Source organism: Eschrichtius robustus, chromosome 12 (assembly GCF_028021215.1).
Source record: "Eschrichtius robustus isolate mEscRob2 chromosome 12, mEscRob2.pri, whole genome shotgun sequence".
Taxonomy (NCBI): Eukaryota; Metazoa; Chordata; class Mammalia; order Artiodactyla; family Eschrichtiidae; genus Eschrichtius; species Eschrichtius robustus.
This window is the reverse complement of record NC_090835.1, coordinates 100,196,384-100,217,475: the sequence shown is the minus strand read 5'-3', so window position 1 is coordinate 100,217,475 and position 21,092 is coordinate 100,196,384. Positions and strand designations below refer to the sequence as shown.

Genomic DNA, 21,092 nt, shown 5'->3' with positions numbered 1-21,092 from the left:
TGATTTTAAGGACCCAAGTGACTAGCTTGGACTCTCATGGATAATATAGGAGCCCAATTCAAGGTCTCTAACTTCATCACACTTGCAAAATCCCTTTTGCCATGTAAAGTAACATATTCTTAGATTCCTGGAATTAGGACGTGGACATGCTGGGGTCATTATTCTGCCTATCGCAGGTAGAGACTGAACATCTAATGTTCACGGAGGTTAAGTGACTTACCCAAGATCACAAAGTTTGTAAATATTGAACCTAGTAGTTAAATTCTTTCAGATTGCAAGAGTTTGACACAATCAGATTCTCAGCAAATGAGATTTATGATGAAGGCATGTAAGGAACAACGGTAGGGAGTTCGCATAAACATAGGACCGAGCCTCCCGGGAACTGGCACTTCATCCTCAGTCCACAGACCCCAGGATCTTGCTGACTCTCAGCAGCGGCCACCCACAGCACCACATGAGGCCACTGCCTGTTTCTTAATACTTCTCATACCCTTTTTAGCTCCCTCCAATGTCCTGCTTAGCTTCTTAATCTTAAATTCTACTGATTCATGGCTTTAGCCCACTGTCTCCTCTTCATCAGTCTCCTGGTTTTTGAACCCTTCTGTCACTTGTATTTTTCTCTCTGTGTCACCTTCATACTTCTTAAGAGAAAGGATCTGATAGAGTCCATTGGTCACTACAGGGCACTGGACACCCCTGTCCTATAGAGGGCTCCCACTGGATTATCTCATTGGCTGGTGGTCAGCTTACAGATGGCCATCTTCAAAAACAACTGCCCCTTCCTGGTTCCATCAGCCAGGATCAGGGGGTCAAATGTGATGATCTGTTTGTAAGAAATCACTTAGGGTCCCTTCCCTCAGAATAGGGCCATGAGCAAGTGGGCACAAAGACACTCTTCTCCAAAGCCTCGGCCAGAATGTCTTCCCCACGCACCCCTGCATACGCTGCAGCTGAACCATATCTGGGAACCACAACTGGAATAATCTAGCTGAATGAAAGAGTATAAGCAGGGTCTGAACAAGAGGAAGAGACAGTGCCCAGAACTAATACTGAATATGGACATTTTGAAAACGATTTAGGTAATTGTTTTCAGTACTTTAAGGCCCTAATTGCCGATCTTCAACAAAGAGGCCACACAGGCTTATGAAAGTTCTAAAATTATATTGTATTTATCAGTCACCAGGACCTCAACTTGCTTCCACAAACCACATAGGGCCTTGTGAAATGAGGCTTTGGAAAGGGGACCCTGTTGTTTCTAAATTTTCACCCATTTGTTTCCCTATCTGCATTTGCTCTGAAAGGGGAAAGTGGCCTCACTAATTTGGAAAGAATGAGTCTAAACATGTTTCAGAAGGAGAAAAACTCTCTTGGGCATGCTGAAGCCCGCCCCACCCGCCGCCCCCCCGCCCTTCCTGATGGAAGAATGTTGCCATAAAACTTTCATCTGATATTTCCCACAAAAATGTGAGCTGTGGTCGCAGCTCAAAGATGCCAACACAAATCTCGAACACAGCCACCTCCTGACTGAAAACACAATCTAGGCTGTTCTTTAGTCTGGACCTCGGTCACCAGGGACACAAATTGATTTTAAATTTCAATTAATTACGTGGGAGGAAATGGCCGTCTGATAGACAGAGGTCTTAACATAAATATTTCTCCCTGGTGACAGAGTACTGAGATGCTGCCATGTTACACACAACCAGGGTTTTTTCCATGTGGCGTGCTCTCTTTTTCTCCTCCTCTTGTGCTTTTAGAGAGAACGCCAATGGCATGTTGTCACCTCAATTTTCTATACCCTGTAATAATTGATTGAATTCATTCATCTTTACTCTGAAATACACAACATTCTTCATGCTGGCAATCAAAACATATTTTTTTTTGAGCAATTACCACTGTGTTAGGAGCTGGGAATAAACCAGTGGGTAAAAATATACACAGTATATTGTGTATATTGGATGCTTTGGCTACAAATAATGTAAAAATAGAACTTAAAGTGGCTTGAACAATAAATACCTGTCGCCTCACCAAGCAAGAAGTCTGGGGGTAGATCAATAAATATCCTCATGTCAGTTTTATTCTCAGGTGGTTGGTTCCCTCACAGTTGCAAAGTGCCTGCAATAGCTTTAGGTAGTACCTTCTCAACCACATCCAAATGCAAATAAATACACAAATAAATAAAGCCAAAATGAAGACACTCCCCTTTTTGGGTCCCACTCCCCAGCAGAAATGCCCTCACATCTTAGGAGGCAGAACTGCATCACAAGCCTGTTCCTGAGCTGATCAACAGCAAGACAAATGAAATGGTCATAATTTGCTTAGACTAGTCAAATTTTGGCTCCGGGGATTAGGAAAGGGCTCAGTCTTTGCTGAAGCACAGGGTTACCCCATACACAAAGAAAATCCAGTTCTGTCAGCAGGAAGATAGGATTAGCTACTGGATAAGAAACCAGCAAGTCTGCCTCTGTGCAACTTCCAGATGACATAGGAGGGACGGGAAAAACACTCCCCAACATACACGTTTTTCATAAGGAGTCCAAAAGACAGAGGTTCCAGTATCCGTTAGTAGTTACAAGATCTTGGGTCAGCCTCCTGGAACCTCAATTTCTGAATATGCAAAATGGGAAATCATATCTACCTCACTGGGTTGCTCTGAGGATCAAATATATTAGTACTTGCAAAATACCTAGCACTGTGCCTGGCCCATAGGAATTGCCCAAAACATGCCATTTCCTTCTTCAAGGCCCTCAGGCTGCTCAAGTCTAAATGGCTGGATAACTGACAAGCCAATGAGCCTGTATTCTGGTTGATAAGCACTGGGATATTAGGATTTACAGAGGCTTCCTGGGGGAGGTATTACTATCACAGTTGCCAGGAACCATTAAGGTCCCCAGAATGCTTTTGCTACCTCCAATGGGTCCTTTCCATTTTGTCCTATTACTTTATCTTTCTGCAGCCTTGCTACTCTTGTCAATCCCCTTTCCTTTGGAACTCTATCTTCCCTTGTGTTCTGTGACGATTTTATCTGGGTTTACCGCCTTGCTCTCTAGCATCTTCTTTCCATGCTCCCTTAAAAGGTCCTCTTTATGGCCTTCCCCAGAACTGTGTTCTCCACCCCTGCTGCAATCTCACCTGTCGATCCCCGACATGAGATTTCATCCTTTCTTATAGCCTCAATTCCTAGTTATATATTTACGACACATATTAGACATTCAATACATATTTCTTTCATCCATTTTTAGTCAATCACGTATTCAACAAGTATTTATTGAAGGCCTGGTACTATATGCCCATTACTGTTCTTCACGCTGGAGATAATAGCAATAAATAAAACAGACCAAACCCTGCTCTTGCGAACTTACATACTAATGAAGAGACAGATAATGAATAAGCAAACATTTCCTGTTAGAGATGAAGTAAGTGCCATGGAAAATATCATGCTGCATAAGTAGGGAAGGAAAGTCGGGAGGGAGAGACAGCTCCTTTACAGGGTGCCTAGGAATGCTTCTTTGATAAGACATTTACACACAGACCTGAAAGGTGTAAGTGACCAAGACACGAGGCATGGCAGCGGGAACAAAGAACACAAGTGCCCAGCAGTGGGATCGAACTTGGCATCGTCAAGAAACCCTCAAGGGGCTAGAATGAAGTGATCCAGGGGAAAGAGGAAGGAAACAGATCAGGGGGCAGTGGGGAGGGTTTCACGGGCAATGTCAGGGCTTTGGCCTCGCCTTTGAGGGAAATGGAGAGCCACGGGGTTTTTTTTGTTTTTTGTTTTTATTTTATTTTTATTTTTTAAATTTATTTCTGGCTGCGTTGGGTCTTTGTTGCTGCACTCGGGCGCTCTCTAGTTGCAGTGAGCAGGGGCCACTCCTCGTTGCGGTGCGCGGCTTCTCATTGTGGTGGCTTCTCTTGTTGTGGAGCATGGGCTCTAGGGCACACGGGCTTCGGTAGTTGTAGCACGCGAGCTCAGTAGTTGTGGCTCACGGGCTCTAGAGCACAGGCTCAGTAGTTGTGGCGCACGGGCTTAGTTGCTCCGCGGCATGTGGGATCTTCCCGGACCAGGGCTCGAACCTATGTCCCCTGCATTGGCAGGTGGATTCTTAACCACTGCGCCACCAGGGAAGCCCGAGCCACTGGGTTTTAAGAAGAGTGATAGGATCTGACTTACACCCTTAGAGGATCATTTTGGTGTCTCTGTTAAGAAGAGACCCTGGAAGCCAGAGCAGAGGCAGGAATTTCTGTTAGGAGACAACTGCAATAATCAAAGCAAGAGACGATGAGGGCTTGGATCAGGGTGGTAGCAATGCAGTGTTGAGAAATGGATGAATTTTGGCTCTAATTTGAGGTGAGATCAATAGGATTTTCTGTTAGATGTGGGAGTGAAGGAAAGAAACCAAGGTTAAGCCCAAAGGTTTGGGCTCTGGCAAGTGGAAGAAGGAGTGGTCATTTTCAGAGATAAGGAAGGCTGTGGGGGACCTGGTGTGGAGGGGACAGAGAGTTAGATTTGGGGCAGGCTAAGTTCCACACGGTTCTTAGACCCTGTGTAGCTGTTGAGAAGGAAGTAGGATATATGAATGTGGACACCAGGGGAGAGGTCTGGAGACAGACCTTTGGGAGTCACCAGCATATAGGGTGACATCTGAAGCAGTGACACTGGGTGAGATCACCAAGGGTGTGTGTTGGAAAAAGGGAAGCAAACTGACGAGTGAGCGTTGGGCGTGCGACATGGAGAGGCCGGGAGAGGACAGTCACCAGCAGAGGAGACTGAGAAGTGGCCTGAGACAAAGGACCGCCGCCAGTGTGTGGTGCCCTGAAAGGCCAGCAGAGTGTCCAGGGGGACATGAAGTGTGTCAACTGCTGAAAGGGGAAGTACAACGGGGGCTGAGAACTGCCCGATGGATTTGGGGATGCGGAGGCCACTGATGACCTTGACAAAGCAGTTTCAGTTGTGGGTGGGAGGGAACGGGAGAAGTTGGAGGCTGCAGTGTAGACAACTTCTCCAAGAGCTTTGCTGTAAAGCAGAAGAATGGGGTGATAGTGGAAAGACGGTAGAGGGTCGAGGGAGGCTTTTTTATTTTTTGGTTTGTTTTTATGATAGGAGATTTAATATGCTCAGATAATAGACAATCTAATCGGAAAATTTTTATGACACAGGGGAAAGAGGAGTGAATTGTTGGAGTGAGGTCCTTGAAAAGGGTAAGGGGATGGGATATAGGAAATAGTGGAGAGGTTGGCTTCTGTCAAGAGTTTAGTTAAACTACTCCGTGGCATTTCTGCCTCAGCACTCATGTTGTTTGGCCAAGTGACCTGCAGGGGCCTTAAATGGACACCAGCCCCTCATACCAGCCCATGGCCTAAAGAATAGCCCACAGAGTCACAAGCAAATGTAAGTTCCTGATATGACATCCCCAGCAGCCCTTGTGATCAAACAGGCTCCTCTGTCTCCCAGGGCCTTCCCTTTGTGCGTCCCTTAGATAAGACCCCGTGGAGCTTACCAAAACCACACTCATTTTGGTTTGAATTGACCAATCTGGCCTTAGCCTGGGAAACCCAAGGCACTCCCCCCATGACCCTAGTAAAGGCACATGCCCCAGGACCTGTCACTCTCACAGCCTGTACCCTGTCTTGACTTCCCCTCATGGCCCCTGGTGGCCTGCCCTGTACTTCCTCCAGGACCATGAGTAATGAACCTATTTCAGTGTTTCTTGTGGTCTTTTGTTGAACATCATTCACCATCTCACACCCTGTGCTTTCCTTAACAAATGCTAACAAAGTTGTTAACAGCTTCTCCTGAAGAGGAAGGGCAGACTACAGGTATGGGGGTGTGAGTGGGTGCGTGACCTCTGCTGACCCTTCTAGTTTTTCCTGTGAAATAGAAAATAAGGTTATCAGCCAGGACTGAAGTCTGGGGAGGAGGCGATGGAGGTTTAAGGAGGAAGGACAGGATGTGAGATGGTCATCTTGAAGAGTGAATGAACTAGGGAAATGTGGTAGGGTCACTGAATCAACACTGGCTACTGCGTGCTGGCTCCCTTATCTAGTTTTGAACACTGGTATCGCTCCTGAGCTCCAAACTCATATATCCAGCTATCTACTGGTATTTGTGCCCTGGCTTTCTCATGGGCAAATTAAAGCCATTCTCTGTCTGCCCACCTCCAGCCAATCCTCCTACGCTCCGTATTTCAGTGACTGTCACTCCCATGCCCCCCACCCCCGTTTCCAAAGCAGAATAATAAAGCCTTTGAATAACTCATAAACTAGAGTAGGAAAATATTTCTTATTTTCTGAGGTTGAGAACTCTGGAAGAGAATCATGTTTTGGAAGGACCATTATTAGTTCAGTTTGAACATTATCAACTCGACATATCAGTGAGAGATCCAATTGGAAGTGGTGAGTAGTTCAGCTGATACACACTGGGTGGCTGACTGATTATTCCTTTAGTAATTAGGAGGTGTGCATAAGGCCACAGTTCACCTGGGGCTCCTATTAAAATGCAGATAGTGATTCAGTAGATTTAATGCTAAGCTTCAGAGTCTGTAGTTCTAACAAATTTCCAGATGATGCCAACAGTACAGGTTCACAAACCTCACTTTGAGGGGCAAAGGTTAGGAGAAAGAAACCCATGCAGATCATTTCAATTTAATGTGTTCAGCGTTATAATAAAAAGGGAACTACATGGACATAGTTCAGCATAAGAATTAGGCAAAACCATGGAGGTTGTTCACTGGCAGGCCAAGGAATGTGTTCTCAGTTCTGAGAAGTATGTAGAACCATGGAAGGATTTGAACAGAGCATAACATCGTTCTATTGCAAAATGCTCATTGAAAGTCAACCATGTGTCAATTGCTACCTCAACAGCGGTGGTAACACAGTGAACCGGGGATCTCGCATCCTGGAGGGGTTAGGGAGCTCATAGTAAATAAACAAATAAATAAACAAGGACATTTTAGATTGCAGAAGTGCTGTAAAGAGAATAAAAAGGATTCACGTGGTTGAGCCTGGGGGGACTGCTCTAGTGGGAGTAGTTGTTGAGCCAAGAGGTAACCACGCAGTGGAACCCGTCAGTCCTGCAAGGATCTGGGGGAAAAGCATTCTGGGCAGACGGAAGAGCAAGGTGGTGGCCTTGAGGCGGGAGTGAGCACTGAGGCAGGAGGACCAATCAAGTCAGAGTGACCGGAGCCTAGCGAACAAAGGGAAGTGGTATGAGATGGGGTAGGGAAGATGAGCAGGGGCCAGGCCATGTGAGGGCTTTGAAAGCTGCGCTAAAGCGTTTGCATTTCATTTTAATGTAGGAATGAAATAATCCAATTTTTAAAAGATAATTTTTGCTACTCTGTGAAGATTGTATTGTCTGTATGTTTGTTAGGTCCGGTGGAACATGGATTCCTTGGACGTGTTCATAACTGTACTTTAGAAAGATGAATCTGTCAACAACTTAACAAAATAGCTCAGAGAAGAGAAGCTCTTCAGAAATGTGTACAATTGAGAGTTAAGGACAGCATGAACTGGGGAAATCAGACTCACACTTCCAAATGAGGCTACAGGAAGCGAGATGAGAGATTCAAATAGTACTCAATGCTCTTAAGCTAGGACTTTCTCATCAACTCCCTCGTTTAATCCTCTATACAACCCCACAATGCTGGTTACGAAAATCAGTTTCTGAGGTTTTAACCCAGACCTATTGAAATAGAGACCCAAGGGCATTTGGTTGTCAGTACATAAATGCTTCAGGTGATTTTAAATTGAGGGGAGGTTGATTTGCTGCGTCTCCACCTCCTTCTGTCAAAAGAATGAAGGTGGTTACCATTTCGTAAGTACCAATCGCTCTCTCCAACCCTTCCTGCTTTTCTTTAAACTCTGCTGATTAATTTACAACCTAAGTGGTGAGATTTCAGGATTCCAGGATGAATCCACAATGAAAATACCAACGAGTAAGCTTCTGGAGCTTGCTAAAGAAGTCTCTGCTCCTTGCTGGGGTTGGTGTGAATCTTTGCTGGGGTCTTAAGGTAAAGGGAAACCTTGATGTAATGCTCTCAGATGCAGTCCTCATTTGTATTTTAATGTAAATGAGTTTCAGATCCTTCTTGAGAGAAAATTTTGGCTGGGAAACTATGGACAGTTCTGTGCCCAGAGTTGGGGGCGAAAGGCTTGGGGAGTAGAATGGGGAAGGGGAAAGGGGAAGGAGGTGGCACAGGGCACTCAACTTCACTTCCTTCCCGCGTTTGCGTGGAGCCAGGAAACAACCACCCATCTCCTTCCTGAGCCTGAGGACTCTTAAAATGTTTGCTGAAGAAGAAAAAATAATCTGGTTTTATTAACTTTGCGTTAGCTGTGCTTGTTTAGATTCTCATGTGAACCGTGCATCTGGATGGTTACCTTAAAATATGCATTTCTTTAAAAAGAAAACTCTGATCTGCATTTTGACCACTTTCCCTTGGTGTTGCTGCTGGGCTGTGTTCAGCCATCTCCAAACCAGAAAAGGTCTCACGGGCACAGGGAAGCTACAAGGTAGGGCAAGGCGAACTGCACACTTGACATTCAACTTCATAGAAACAGCGAGATGACAAAAGTGGAAGGAAGGAAAGTCATCACTTACTGAGTGCCAACTGTGTGCCCGGGTCTGCTTGGACACATCTTGCGAAGGTTCTCTCAGGGCCTCCTCATTTCCTCTGGTTCTCCTCGGAATCTCCAGTATTAGAGATGAGCCCAAATGGTGAACACACCTCCTGCCAAGTCATTTATATGAGTATTAGTAGTAACTAATATTTATCAAGCATATAATGCACGCCAGGTACTTTACAGGGATTCCTTCATTTAGTACTCTCAACATCTTAGGATATGGTTCTCATTCATATATTCATTTCCAGATAAAATAACTGAACCCTAGAGATTCTAAGTGACTCGTCCAAAATCAACGGTGCTGTGATTCAAACCCAGGCCACCAGATTCTTGAGATCACATGTTTAGTTGTTATGGGATATCACCTTTCACTGAGACAGTAAAGTCATAAAATTATACCTGCTCTGGGTATAACTTGCCCGTAGGTTTATCTTTGAGGTCTTTAGGTCCCTTAATTTTTGTCTCCTTTTTCTCCCTAAAGGCATCCTCTCTTCACTTAAGGTACCTACAGCCCTCCTATATTGTATACCTCACTACAGTACCACCTCTTTTCTGAAAAAATTACCTAGTATAATTCACTCATTCACAGTGATGCTATCTATGCCTTCTAGGCATAAGTGCATTTAAAAATTTTTTATCCCTAACTATAAAGAGGGTTTTTTTTTTTTTTTCTGAGAATTTTCAGCTATCAACTCAGGGATAAAGGATCCGTTTGTCTCTACTATGGTCTGGGGATGTCTTCGGCTGGTGACTGGTTGGAATATCTAGGTGTAAGAACTTCCTCTCAAGGGTTTCCTGCTTATCTGGAGAGGGTGAGCTCCAGAACCAGTCACAGGAAGTGTGTTCTCTGAGTGATGTGAGTTATAGGAACAGGTGTCCTGGCCTCATTAGCTCCGGGACCTGTGATTCTGAGACACTGAGCTTACTCTGCCTGAGCATTCATTTATTCATTCATTCATCAAGTAAGCATGGTCACTTCGAATGGCACCGGGGATGCTCTGATAACCCAGACAGACATTGTTCCTGTTGCCACAGAGTTCACAATGCAGAGTAGGAGACAGACATTAAGTAAGAAACTTCAGTGAAAAATGGGCATATTTTGTCTCCCATTGGTCCTTTTCCTTCCTCTTCCTTTCTTAACTCCATTGACATTATAATTTTTCTCCCATCCTTTTGCCCCAAGGCTCCCAGATGCCATGTATCTAGAACCTTCCTTCCACCCTCGTGGCAATATCCCATCTTGGACTTTTCTATCTCACTTTTGCCTAGTGGGTGATTATTACATTTGGTCCGCTCACTGCCAGCCAGAAAACCCATGGCTTGTGACCCATTTTTATCTGCCATGGGTCTTTTGGTCATTTTAAACACACAGAATTAGGAACAGTGTCAAGAACAGGGAGTAGCTGATGATCAACTTCAGAGTCCATTAATTAATTCATTTATTCATTCAGCAAGCATTACATAGCTGGTATCTGCCAGGAATTGAGGTATATGGATGGAAAGGAAAAACACAGTTTCTGCATAGTAAAAAAATATATAGATTTCCAAAGGAAACGACCCCCATCTATCTTCTTCATGACCCTGTCCCCAATATTTAACTCCTTAGCACAAGGTGGGAACTCAATAAATATTTGCAAAATAAAAGAATGAATTCATATTTTGGCTGAAAAGACAGATATATAAAGAACCGTAATAAGGTAGGATGACCATTCATTCAATAAATATTGATTGAATATCTCTAAGTGTTACATAATATGTCAAATAAGACAGATGCTGTCCTTGCCCTTATGAACCTTACAGTTAAAAATTTGCACAAATAAGTATTGGAGTTATGATAAGTAATGTGAAGAAGTGTAGGGTCTAGAGAGCGTAAAACATGATATGTTTACCCGGCTCATGAGAAAGCCCTATAACTCAATAAAGCTCAGATTACTTTTGAAAAACTGAAATATTAATATGGTTGAAACAGTTTGAGTGGGGGAAAGGAGAGAGTGGAAAGAGCGAGGTTAGGAAGAAAAGCAGAGATTGGATCCCCACGGTGTTAAGGCGAGATCCCCAGATGTGAGGGCAAGTTAAGGGTTCAGTGCTTATCTCGAGAGCAGTGAGAAGCTTTTCTAAGATTTTAAGAGCAAGATATGATGGGTTTTAATTTTTAGAAAATCACTCTGCTTTGAAGATAAAGAATGGGAAGAGATCAAGAATGGACAGTAGGAGACCAATTAGGAGGCTGTTGCAGTAATCTAGGTATGAGGTGACATTGACTTGAACTAGGAGGGTGATATCGGAGACAGAAAAAAGTGGATGGATCCAAAATATATCTTGGCTGTAAAATCAATACGACATGATCATTGGATTGTGGGTGGGTGGTGGTGACAGTAAAGGAGAGAGGTTGTCAAGCGTAACTCTCGTCAATCCCATAAATGTTGGTGTCATTTTCTGAGACTGAAAACACTGGAGGAGAATCACGTGTTTTGGAGGAACATTAGGTTCCTAACCTAGTTAGGTTTTGGATACTATCACCTTGAGATACCTGTGAGAGATCCAAATGGAGATTTCAAACAGTTTAATGGATACATACTGTGTGACTGCCTGGCCCAGCATTCTTCCTCTAGTATAATTATGAGGTGTGCATGTGACCCAATCTAAGGCAATCGTAATATCTTGACTCCCAGCCCACAGGGACTGATTCATAGAGAAGTCATATGAACATCAATGGACCAATCAAATTCCTTCTCTTAGTCTGAGTGGACAGAAGAGAGATTTTTACACTCTGGTTGCAGAGCTGTGAGGATGTATGTTCAGAGCTCTTAATGATTATGGGGATTACATTGGCTTAGAAAAATGAAAATAATGTGCAGAGAGACAGGAGTCGGAGAGAAAGGATCCTGAGAATAACAGAGTCCTCTTGCTTCGGCCCCTGGTTCGGTTACATGAATTAAGAGTCAGCATGTGTCTATTAATCTCACACTCTCTCTCTGACTCTTTCTGTTTCTCTGTCTCTCTTTCCTTTTTTTTTTTTTTTTGTTTGTTTGTTTGTTTGTCTGTTTTTTATCTTAAGCTAGTTTTGGGTGCGATTTTATCACTTATAATCATGACAATGCTAGCAATATATACAGTTGGATTTATTAGCTAGAACTCATACAGTGAGATCTTGGCTGTAGATATATTGTTGAGACTTGTTGATATATCATTTGAGACAGGGAGTGGACAAGGTCACCAAGAAAGAAAGGAAAGAGACAGAGTACTGAGGTCTAAGCTCTGAGGAACTCTAACACTAAAGATCCAGGAGAGGAGGATGAATTCCCAAGGAGGTTGAGAGAAATGTCCTAAGTCATTGGAGGAAAACCAGCAGAATGTGGTGTCCCAGATACTAAGGGTGTTTTAAAGAGGTGGCGATCGACTACATAGAATGTTCCAGAGAGGGCAAATATGATAAGAACTGAAAAGCAGCCATGGGATTGGGCAGCACAGATGTCATTGGTGCCTATACCAAGAAAAATTTAGTGAAGTGAGAGGTCAGAAGCCAGGTGGAGTGGATTGAGGAGGAGATGGGGGTGAAAAAGTAAATAAAGCCTGAGTTTGGAAATAATTCTTTTGAGAATCCTAGCTGTAAAGGGGAGGAATGGGTAGGATGGCACTGGAGAGGGAGATCAAAGAGGGATATTATTTATTTTATTTATTTTTTTTAAAGATGAGAGGTACTAAAACCAAATTATATTTAAAGATCTATTAGAGCACAGAGAAAAAGCAGGTAACTCTGCTTGGGTGAGTAGAAGAAGGTGTCCCTGAGGAGATAACGGTGAGCTGGGTTTTGAAGAAAGAGTAAAACTTTTCCAGAGGAAGATGGCATTGCATGCAAAAGGGGATTGTAAGCCAAGACACAATGCTGCGTTTAAAGAATGGTCAACAGCTTAGAGCATGGAAAATTTTAGTCCTGGACCCTGTTAGAAGAAAGGAAAACCCATCCAAGACTTTTTCTACCTTTTATCTTTGTTCTCAATTTCATCTTTAAAATAATTGGTTAGACCAGATTATCTTTAAAGTCTGTACCAATATTAAAATCCACAGCTAATGGTGATCTGTCTTGAATGTTTTGTTAGACTGATAGCAATACTCCCCCAAATGAATATGCCACCACAGCTGTTTTCTGAAATTATGCTTTATATTGTGAGGCTCCCAGGAGGTTGGAGGATCAGCTTAAAGTGGTCCCCTTAGAAAAAAAATAATCATGAAATACCTTTGAAGTCTACTGTGTTTTACCTTAAAGGTTCCTGTGCATCCTATTCCTTAATATATTTGACATGAGTACTATTAAATTGTTTTATTATTCACTGATGCCCCAGGAAGATAGGCCAGCTATACCCTTTAGATTTAAATATTTCCACATAGTTATATGCATAAGCTCTGAACAAGGCTGCGCGTCCCTGGCTGGCTTCTATTTCCTAGTCTTTCCTCACTTGCCCACTCACTACCAGCTTCATAGAGGCAGAGAGTCTGAGTGTCAGCTCTCTGCACAAGTGAAATATGGTAGAACCTGGGATAGAGAGGAAGGGAGCTTTAAGAGTAGCTTAAACTGAGTTAGTTGATCTTTATAAATGTCCTGTGCCAGCGGGAATCAAGTAATTGCATTATGAGCCTTAGAATCTTAGTTACTCACATATCATAGGATTCACATCAACTTGGGTGTATAAAAGCCACATAAAATTGCCTGAAAGAAAAAAACAACACACATTAATTGGATTCTTTGCAAAAGACTGAAAAAAATGTCCCAGACTGATGAAGCAAGTTATTTTTAGACAATTTTGCCCTAAAATATGTTGGTGCCTCTGTGAATGAGTTCATAACACATGCTAAAAACTCCTTTGGCTTGATCCTTTAAAAAAATCTCCATTTTTTTCCTTTTTATTACATAATAAAATAAAATGAGCTGTCTCCCAGTGCCGTCTCTTAGAAGCATTCCTCAGCTGAAATGTCTTTTTTCTGCTTCCATCTTCATGTTTACCTTCCTACGAGCCCCCTTCCTTTTTTTTTCATATGCCCTACTTTTGTAACCTAAAGACATTGATAGAAATTTAAGTTCTTTCCACCATTCATTTAGTATTTTAGTTGTCCCCATCTTTAACCCATGAGCTCATCCTTATGATTCATCAGATTTCCTACATTTCAGCCCTCTGTCCTTTTTCTAATGAAAAAGTGGAGGACTACCACTTTACATGGCATTGCAAGGCAAGGATTAAGCCACTGGTAGTTACAGAGATCTGGCTTTGTGATAAGAGATCTGCCAATGATTAGAAGACTTCACCTACTTGGTCTTAAGATGGAATTAGTCCAGATGGTGCCAATGGGAATTAAGGGACTGTATGGTCCCGGAGCAAACACAATGCCTGTCTTTTGGATGCTCTTAATCTCAGAGGTAAATGAGGGAAATAGGGCTTTCTGAGGCCTTGGCCACACATTCCGCGGTGATTATAGTACCAAATACTCATGATTCAAAGTGACTGGTTATCAGATACTAGACACATCTTCTAAATCGTTAAAGGGTTTAAAGGTCTGCTTGATGGTCCCATGTTACTAAAATTAATGAGTTTTAAAGTCATTTATTATATTTCTGAAGCTGCATCTACAGAGGTATTCAATAATCTTGGTCATATATATCATTGGAAGGAAAGACAAATTTAATTCTTCAAGAAAGCATGACATGGATATAGATATGTTTCCTTAGTGTGTCCTGCTTACTTTGCTTACAGAACCTCTACTGTGTATATACTGGACAAACTTCATGAACTCTATGCCAACAGGCATACTTATAGTGCTTCCTTCTTTATGTTTCTAGCAACCTAGAATTTGACATCACAGTTAAAGTAGATTCTTAGTATATGTATTGCTTTCAGGGGCTAGGAACATCCAGAGGCCCTCTGTACTCACATGATCTTGCCCTTTAAATTATTCCCTAAAAAACTGTCTGATGACAGAAACATTCAATTTCCAGTCTTCATGTGCAAGCTCAAATCTCTGATAAAATGCACATTGTCTGATTGAAACATTCTTTATACTGTTATCATTCATTTCGACTTTAATGTAAATGAAGATCCTGAGAAGTTGTGACTTAGAGTGGAGGGGAGAGCTGGGGTTACTGGGTGCTATTGGGTGATAATGAGGAAAGATTCGCTGAGGGTGGAAATGAATCAATCCTGACTTTGCTTAATTCAACAGTTGTGCGCGAGATGAACTTGCTCTCAGTCAGGAAACTAGCACAATTCCTCCAAAAGGAGGAGCTTCCAAACTTTTCTGTAACTAGGAATGGCATCTAAGGCCAGCTCCCATCCCTGGAGGCCCCATCCGTGGGCGTCACCATCTATGTCAATGTGGGCAAATCAAAACGACTTCTTTGCAGAAATCTTAGGCATTTATATCCATCGCACATTCTTTATGGTTAACTTTCTTGCTTCTGATTACAGATTTGACTCTCGAAAAGGAGTGATGCAAAAACTTCCTGTCAAGTCATAGAGTTTGCACGTAGAGTTTTCTTTTCTTGTCATGTCTTTGTCTGGTTTTGCTAACAGGATACTACTAGCTTTAGTATAATGAGTTGGAAAGTGTCCCCTTATCTTTTCTTTTTTGGGAAAGTTTATGAAGGATCAGTATTTTTCTTTAAACATTTGACAGAATGCACCAGTGATACCACTGGACCTGGGCTTTTCCTTCTGGAAAGTTCTTTAATTACTACATTGTAGAGAAAAAGAAAGTAGATTAGTGGTTTTCTGATGACCACCTGGTAGTGGTTGATTGCCTAGTAACTGCTGAGGGGCTAAGGGTTTCTTTTTTGAGGGTGACGAAAATATTCTAAAATTAGTTTGTGGTGATGGTTGCACAACTATGTGAATATACTAAAAACACTGAATTGTTCACTTTGAGTGAATGAACTCTATGGTATGTGAATTATATTTTGGTAAAACTGTTTAAAAAACAGGTATTGATTCCGTTCATCATCTCTACTATTTCTGTTTTCAGTATATTATTAATTTCTGCTTTTTTTCTTCTTTTAAATTTCTTTAGGTTTGCCCTTTTTTTCTAGCTTAAGTTGCAAATTTAATTCATTCATTTTCAATTTTTAATTAGTTTACTTAAAGTTATATATTAACCTTTAAAAACATTTTAGCTACATCTAACAATTTTTAAAGTAATACTTTTATTCTGTTGTAAATATTTTGTAATTGTCATACACTTCTATGTCCCTAAAATTATAGCTTCCAAATACATAAAATGTATGAATATTTTGCAACGTCTACTGTGATTTCTGTTTTTCCCCATGAGTTATTCAGGAGCACATGTAAAAGTTTTAAAAATGTGTCTGTGTTTACTATCTCTTAATGGACTTTTATTTTCATTATTATGTAGTACCTAAATTTCTTTTTTAATAAAAAAATATGTGTGATGTGCCTGAAATTCTATTTTGTCTAATATTGATATTGTTACACAAAATTTCTTTGGTTATTAATTGAATGACACCACTTTTCCCATAACTTTCGATCTTTCTGTGTGATCATGCAATTTTGCTTAGTGTTTCTTATAAACAGCAAATAACTGTATTAAAAAATTCAATCTGTTTATCTCTGTCATTTATCAGACAAATTCATTCCATTTTCATTGTTACAATCACTGATATATTTGCACTCATTTCTACCACCTTATTTTTTTTTACTATCTATTTTTATTGGATTTAAATATATATATATATGTGTGTGTATATATATATATATATATATATATATATATATATATATATATTTCCATGCTCTTTTTGGATAAAGTTGCTGTGTTTTATTTTTTATTTTTTTAGACAGGTCTTTTTAAAAAATATTTATTTATTTTATTTATTTATTTTTGACTGCATTGGGTCTTTGTTGCTGTGCGTGGGCTTTCTCTAGTTGCAGCGAGTGGGGGTTACTCTTTGTTGCGGTGCGTGGGCTTCTCGTTGCAGTGGCTTCTCTTGTGGCGGAGCACGGGCTCTAGGCACGCAGGCTTCAGTAGTTGTGGCACGCAGGCTCAGTAGCTGTGGCTCATGGGCTCTAGAGCACAGGCTCAGTAGTTGTGGTGCATGGGCTTAGTTGTTCCGAGGCATGTGGGATCTTCCTGGAAGAGGGATCGAACCCATGTCCCCTGCATTGGCAGGTGGATTCTTAACCACTGCGCCACCAGGGAAGTCCCAGTTGCTGTGTTTTTGTTTTTGTTATTGTTGCTGTTGTTTTAAATACTCTCCACACATCTTTTCTCTCTACTCTTTTGATTTGGAAGTATTCTATTATTTTATTACTTCTATTATTTTAATTACCATCTCCAGTCTTTGACCATGATATTTTTTCCAAAGTCTAAATTTATTCAAGAAATTTTGGAATGTTACAAACTCTCTGGGCATATTTAACTACTCATTAAACAACTACTTCCTGGAGTTTTCAAACTTTCCCCCCAAATTGCTAAAATAGCTTTTAAAATTGTTGATATTTTATTAAATTAATCAACATGTTTTGTTAATATTACGTTTATCACCATTTCTTGTATCCCATGTCCTCCCTCTGGGTCCATTTTTTTTTAAACTTAAATAAATCCTTTAATATTTGTGCTCATAAGCATCAATTGGTGGTAAACTCTCTTGCTCTTTCTTTATGAATCTATAAACACCTTTATTTCTCTTCTTTTTGTTTCTTTTTAATGAGAGTTTGTCTGGGTATGAAACTCTAGACTGAGATAATTTCACTTAGTATTTTGAGGATATTATTCTTTTATCGCCTCGTATCTACTCTTGCTGTCAATTTGTCAGTCCTTTGTAAGTAATCTGTCTTTTTACTCTAGTCATTTTAAAGATTTTTTTTCCCCTCCCTTTGTTCTCAATGATTTGTAGTCTCACTACATTTGTTACCTTGTAGTAATTAGTATTTATTTATCCCTCTGGGTCCTTAGATTTAATTTTGAATCTGAGGACTCATGTCTTTTTTCAGTTCTGTAAAAACATTAGCAAATCTCTCTTCAAATATTGCTTTTCTACCTTTCTGGGAGATTCTATTAAATAAATTGGACTTTTCCATTTATCCTCTAAGACCTTTAACTGTTTTGTCATATTTTTCTTTCTTTATCTTTTTGTGATGCAGTCTAGTAAAACCCTCAGGGCTATCTTCCAATTCCCTGGTTCTGTACTGTCTAGCTGTTTATCAAAATTTTTTTCAATAAATACTTTTTTCATGTCTAAATTTTTTACATTGTTTCTTTTAGATTTACCTATTTTAATTTCTTCCTGATTTTGCTTGCCAATTATGTGTTCTATTTTTAGTGGATGTTATTCTTTCACTTATCTCCTTTATCATCCTGAAAGTCTCTGTCAGGCTATTCTTGTACTTTAATTTTGTTTGGCTAAACGTATACCCTTTTTTATATTGATTTATATTGGCTATGTCTTAGCATTCTTTTCTCTGTTTTTGGTATCATGGTTTCTAGGCTCATTTTGAGAAGGAATTAAGTTTTCTTTTTGTTGTTTTCCTTCTCTGCTTATCCTTCTCTCTCTAGTTTTTATGATTGCCTCCATCTGGCTTCTTGGGGCTTGCCGACCAAACAAGTCTTATGTTAACAGGTTTGGAGCTCACATACCTTAAGGATTATGGCCTCAAGGATTAAGGTTTATGGGCAATCTGGTCATAGAGGCAGAAGTTAGCTCCTTTTGGTTCCTGGAAATGAGGCTGTTTTTATGTCCTACCAATTCAAAGAGGCAATATTCCCAGGCAACAATTAGCAGAGCTTTTCTCAACCTTTATTATTACTACTACTAATACTACTGTTGTTGTTGTTGTTGTTGTTTAATAAGGGGAAGTTCCACCCCAGTCTCCAGCTTGAGTCCTGTTGCCACTTCATACTGAGTAATTTTAATTACTATAATCTCAGATGAACAAAACTCCCAGATATCTTTGCTTGCTTCCTGCCCCAGAAGCAGGCCCAGATCTTTGTGCCATATGCTACTGATTGCTTTGCTTTTCTGGTACGCACACCTAGTCCATGTAGGTGTGCTTATTGTGTTTTGAACCTACTTATATCATTTTACTTTTTTATTTATACTTCACCTATCATTGTACTTATTTGAAGGGGGGATTGAGTATAAAAAGCATATACTTACTAATATAATCTTAATACCTGCTTAGGGTGATTCTTGCTTAAATACAATCTCCAAATTGCTTTAAAAATAATTTGAGCCCAACTGAAATAAACACTTTCTTAATGCTTTCTTAAACTTTAGAGCAGTGTTGTCCAATAGCAATGAAATGCAAGCCACATACATACTTTTACATTTTCTAGCAGCTACAGTAAAAATATTTTTAAAAAACAGGTGAAATGAACTCTCATAATATATTTTAGTTAACCCAATATATCCAACATATTATCATTTAAAATAAAATCAATATGAAATTATTAATGAGATAGCGTTATTCTTCTTTTCACACTAATTCTATGAAATCTAGCATGTATTTCGTACTTACGGCACATCTCAATTCAGAAGAGCCATGTTTCAAATGCTCAATAGCCACATGTGGCTCATGGCTTCCATACTGGATGGTGCAAATTTATAGTATTTATCAAATAATAGTAAATCTAATCACCACCATCACCAGTTTGGACTTTTTAAACTTCTTTTGTTCCAAGAATTTCATTAAGTAATTAAGACACACAGAGCAAAATTTAGATGGCCGCAAAAGCTGTATGGTCCTCGATATTATACTTGTCATCACAATGCTAGTATATTTGGAGAACTTTCCTTAGCTGCTTTTTCTGAACTCAGGAAAGATAGTGAAAGTCTTGTGTGTACAGATTTATGACAGAAATAAGACCACTTAGGCTTTCAATCTTGAAAAACTGGTTTCTGAAAAATCAAAGTTTCCGTTTTTTTCTGAGTGACAGGAAATGAGAATATATAGGGTTTGAAATGGTCATTACGTTAATTACTTAATGAATTAATTAAGAAGTTAAACTCCATTTACTACCGAAAAGCATTTGAAGGTGCTAGTAAGAATTAGAAAGGGGTCAGAAGTGTAAAGTATGATGGAGTTTGATGAGTTTATGTGGATTTTCTTTCAGTTAGGATTAATTTTCAATTCCCCCTAGACATAGGATATTTGGTTTTTCTGAGTGTTCTAACAATGACTTTGAAAGGCTGTTTACAGTCTAACCTCAGGTATCTCAGACACCCAGGTAGATCTGTTGGGTGCAAGAACTCCTTGCCCCTGTGTGGTAGTAACAAACCTTGTTACTTCCGGGGAAAGTAATCCTTTCAAAATACTTGGTTACATTGTTAAATCACTTGTTTTCTAAACCATGGGACTACTTTCTCTCAAGATCTCGAAATCACACTCCTTTATAAAATTGTTCATTTCTACAGCTTAGAAACATTGATAGTTCATCAACCTCTTGATTTTATGGCCAATCTTTAGACATGCTAATCTGTCACATCTTTTGAAACCCCTTCCTTCATGGGGAGTGGTGTTCCCCAGTAATTCCCAATCATGTTATATTTAATGAGAACAGCAGCAGTAATCACATTGGTACATAGCCCTTTTCTCTTTGGAATCTCTAAATGGTTTCCAGATTGGTGAGGGGTTGGTTTTCAAAAGCTCCTTGTGAAGAAAGAAGGGGAGGGGATGAGTTCCTAAGCAAGGTAGTGGGGATAAGGCTCCGGACAAAACTGAATCGTTACCCACGTTGTTCAGTCCATCTATGCTGTAACACTTCCATCCTGACTGAATGTTCCAATGAGCTGAGATGCACCTATTTGGCAGGGACTCCTCTTATGCTGGCTGGGGAACCATCATGCTGTCATCACAGCTGGATATGACAGGTTCCAGGCACTCAGAAATTGTTCGTGACATGATGGGAAACATATTTCTGTCTGAGCATCAGGAACGCGTCATTTCCTATGTAAGGAGTAATAGTACTGCTGCACCCCCAGCTCTTTCTAGCGCAGTTGCCATGGCTTATTGTTCCCTATGGCACTTATCACCACATAACATGTTACATACTTGTTAATTTTCTGCCTCTACCCACTAGCAAGTAACCTCCATGGAATCCCTAGCTTTGTCTGTTTTGTTCACACGTGTGTTTCCTGCCTCAGACGCTTAGTAGGAGCCCAGTAAAGCTTTATTGAATGAAAGAATGAACTTACACGCACGAATCCTGCCTTCTTTCAAATAGTTAAGTGGAGTTAGGGAAGCCTAGATTGAGATCACAGCGCTCTGGTTTGTGAGCTGTGAGATCTTGAGCAAGTTCTCTGGCTTTCAGGTGTCTCAGGTATGAAATGGAGCAATAATATGTACCTTGTAGGTCAACTGAGGATTAGATGATGTCAAATTCTCAGGCAAGCAAGCTCAGGACCTGGCCTGCAGTAAGCACTCAACAAAGGGCGACTATTTGGAAACAATGCATCACTATTCCAGTGGTTC

The 21,092-nt window shown here is 40.5% G+C and overlaps 1 long non-coding RNA gene across 3 annotated transcripts in view; it reads right to left on the bottom strand.

The window, feature by feature from the left end:
- The window catches only part of LOC137773658 (uncharacterized), a 180,440-nt gene that overhangs the window by 75,655 nt on the left and 83,693 nt on the right, over nt 1–21,092 (bottom strand). For all 3 annotated transcript variants that reach the window (XR_011075713.1, XR_011075712.1, XR_011075714.1), the window contains exons 3-4: nt 13,277–13,327; nt 8,597–8,726 (exon numbers count right to left, since the gene is read on the bottom strand). This is a non-coding gene — a long non-coding RNA (uncharacterized lncRNA). The remainder of the gene's footprint in view (nt 1–8,596; nt 8,727–13,276; nt 13,328–21,092) is intronic.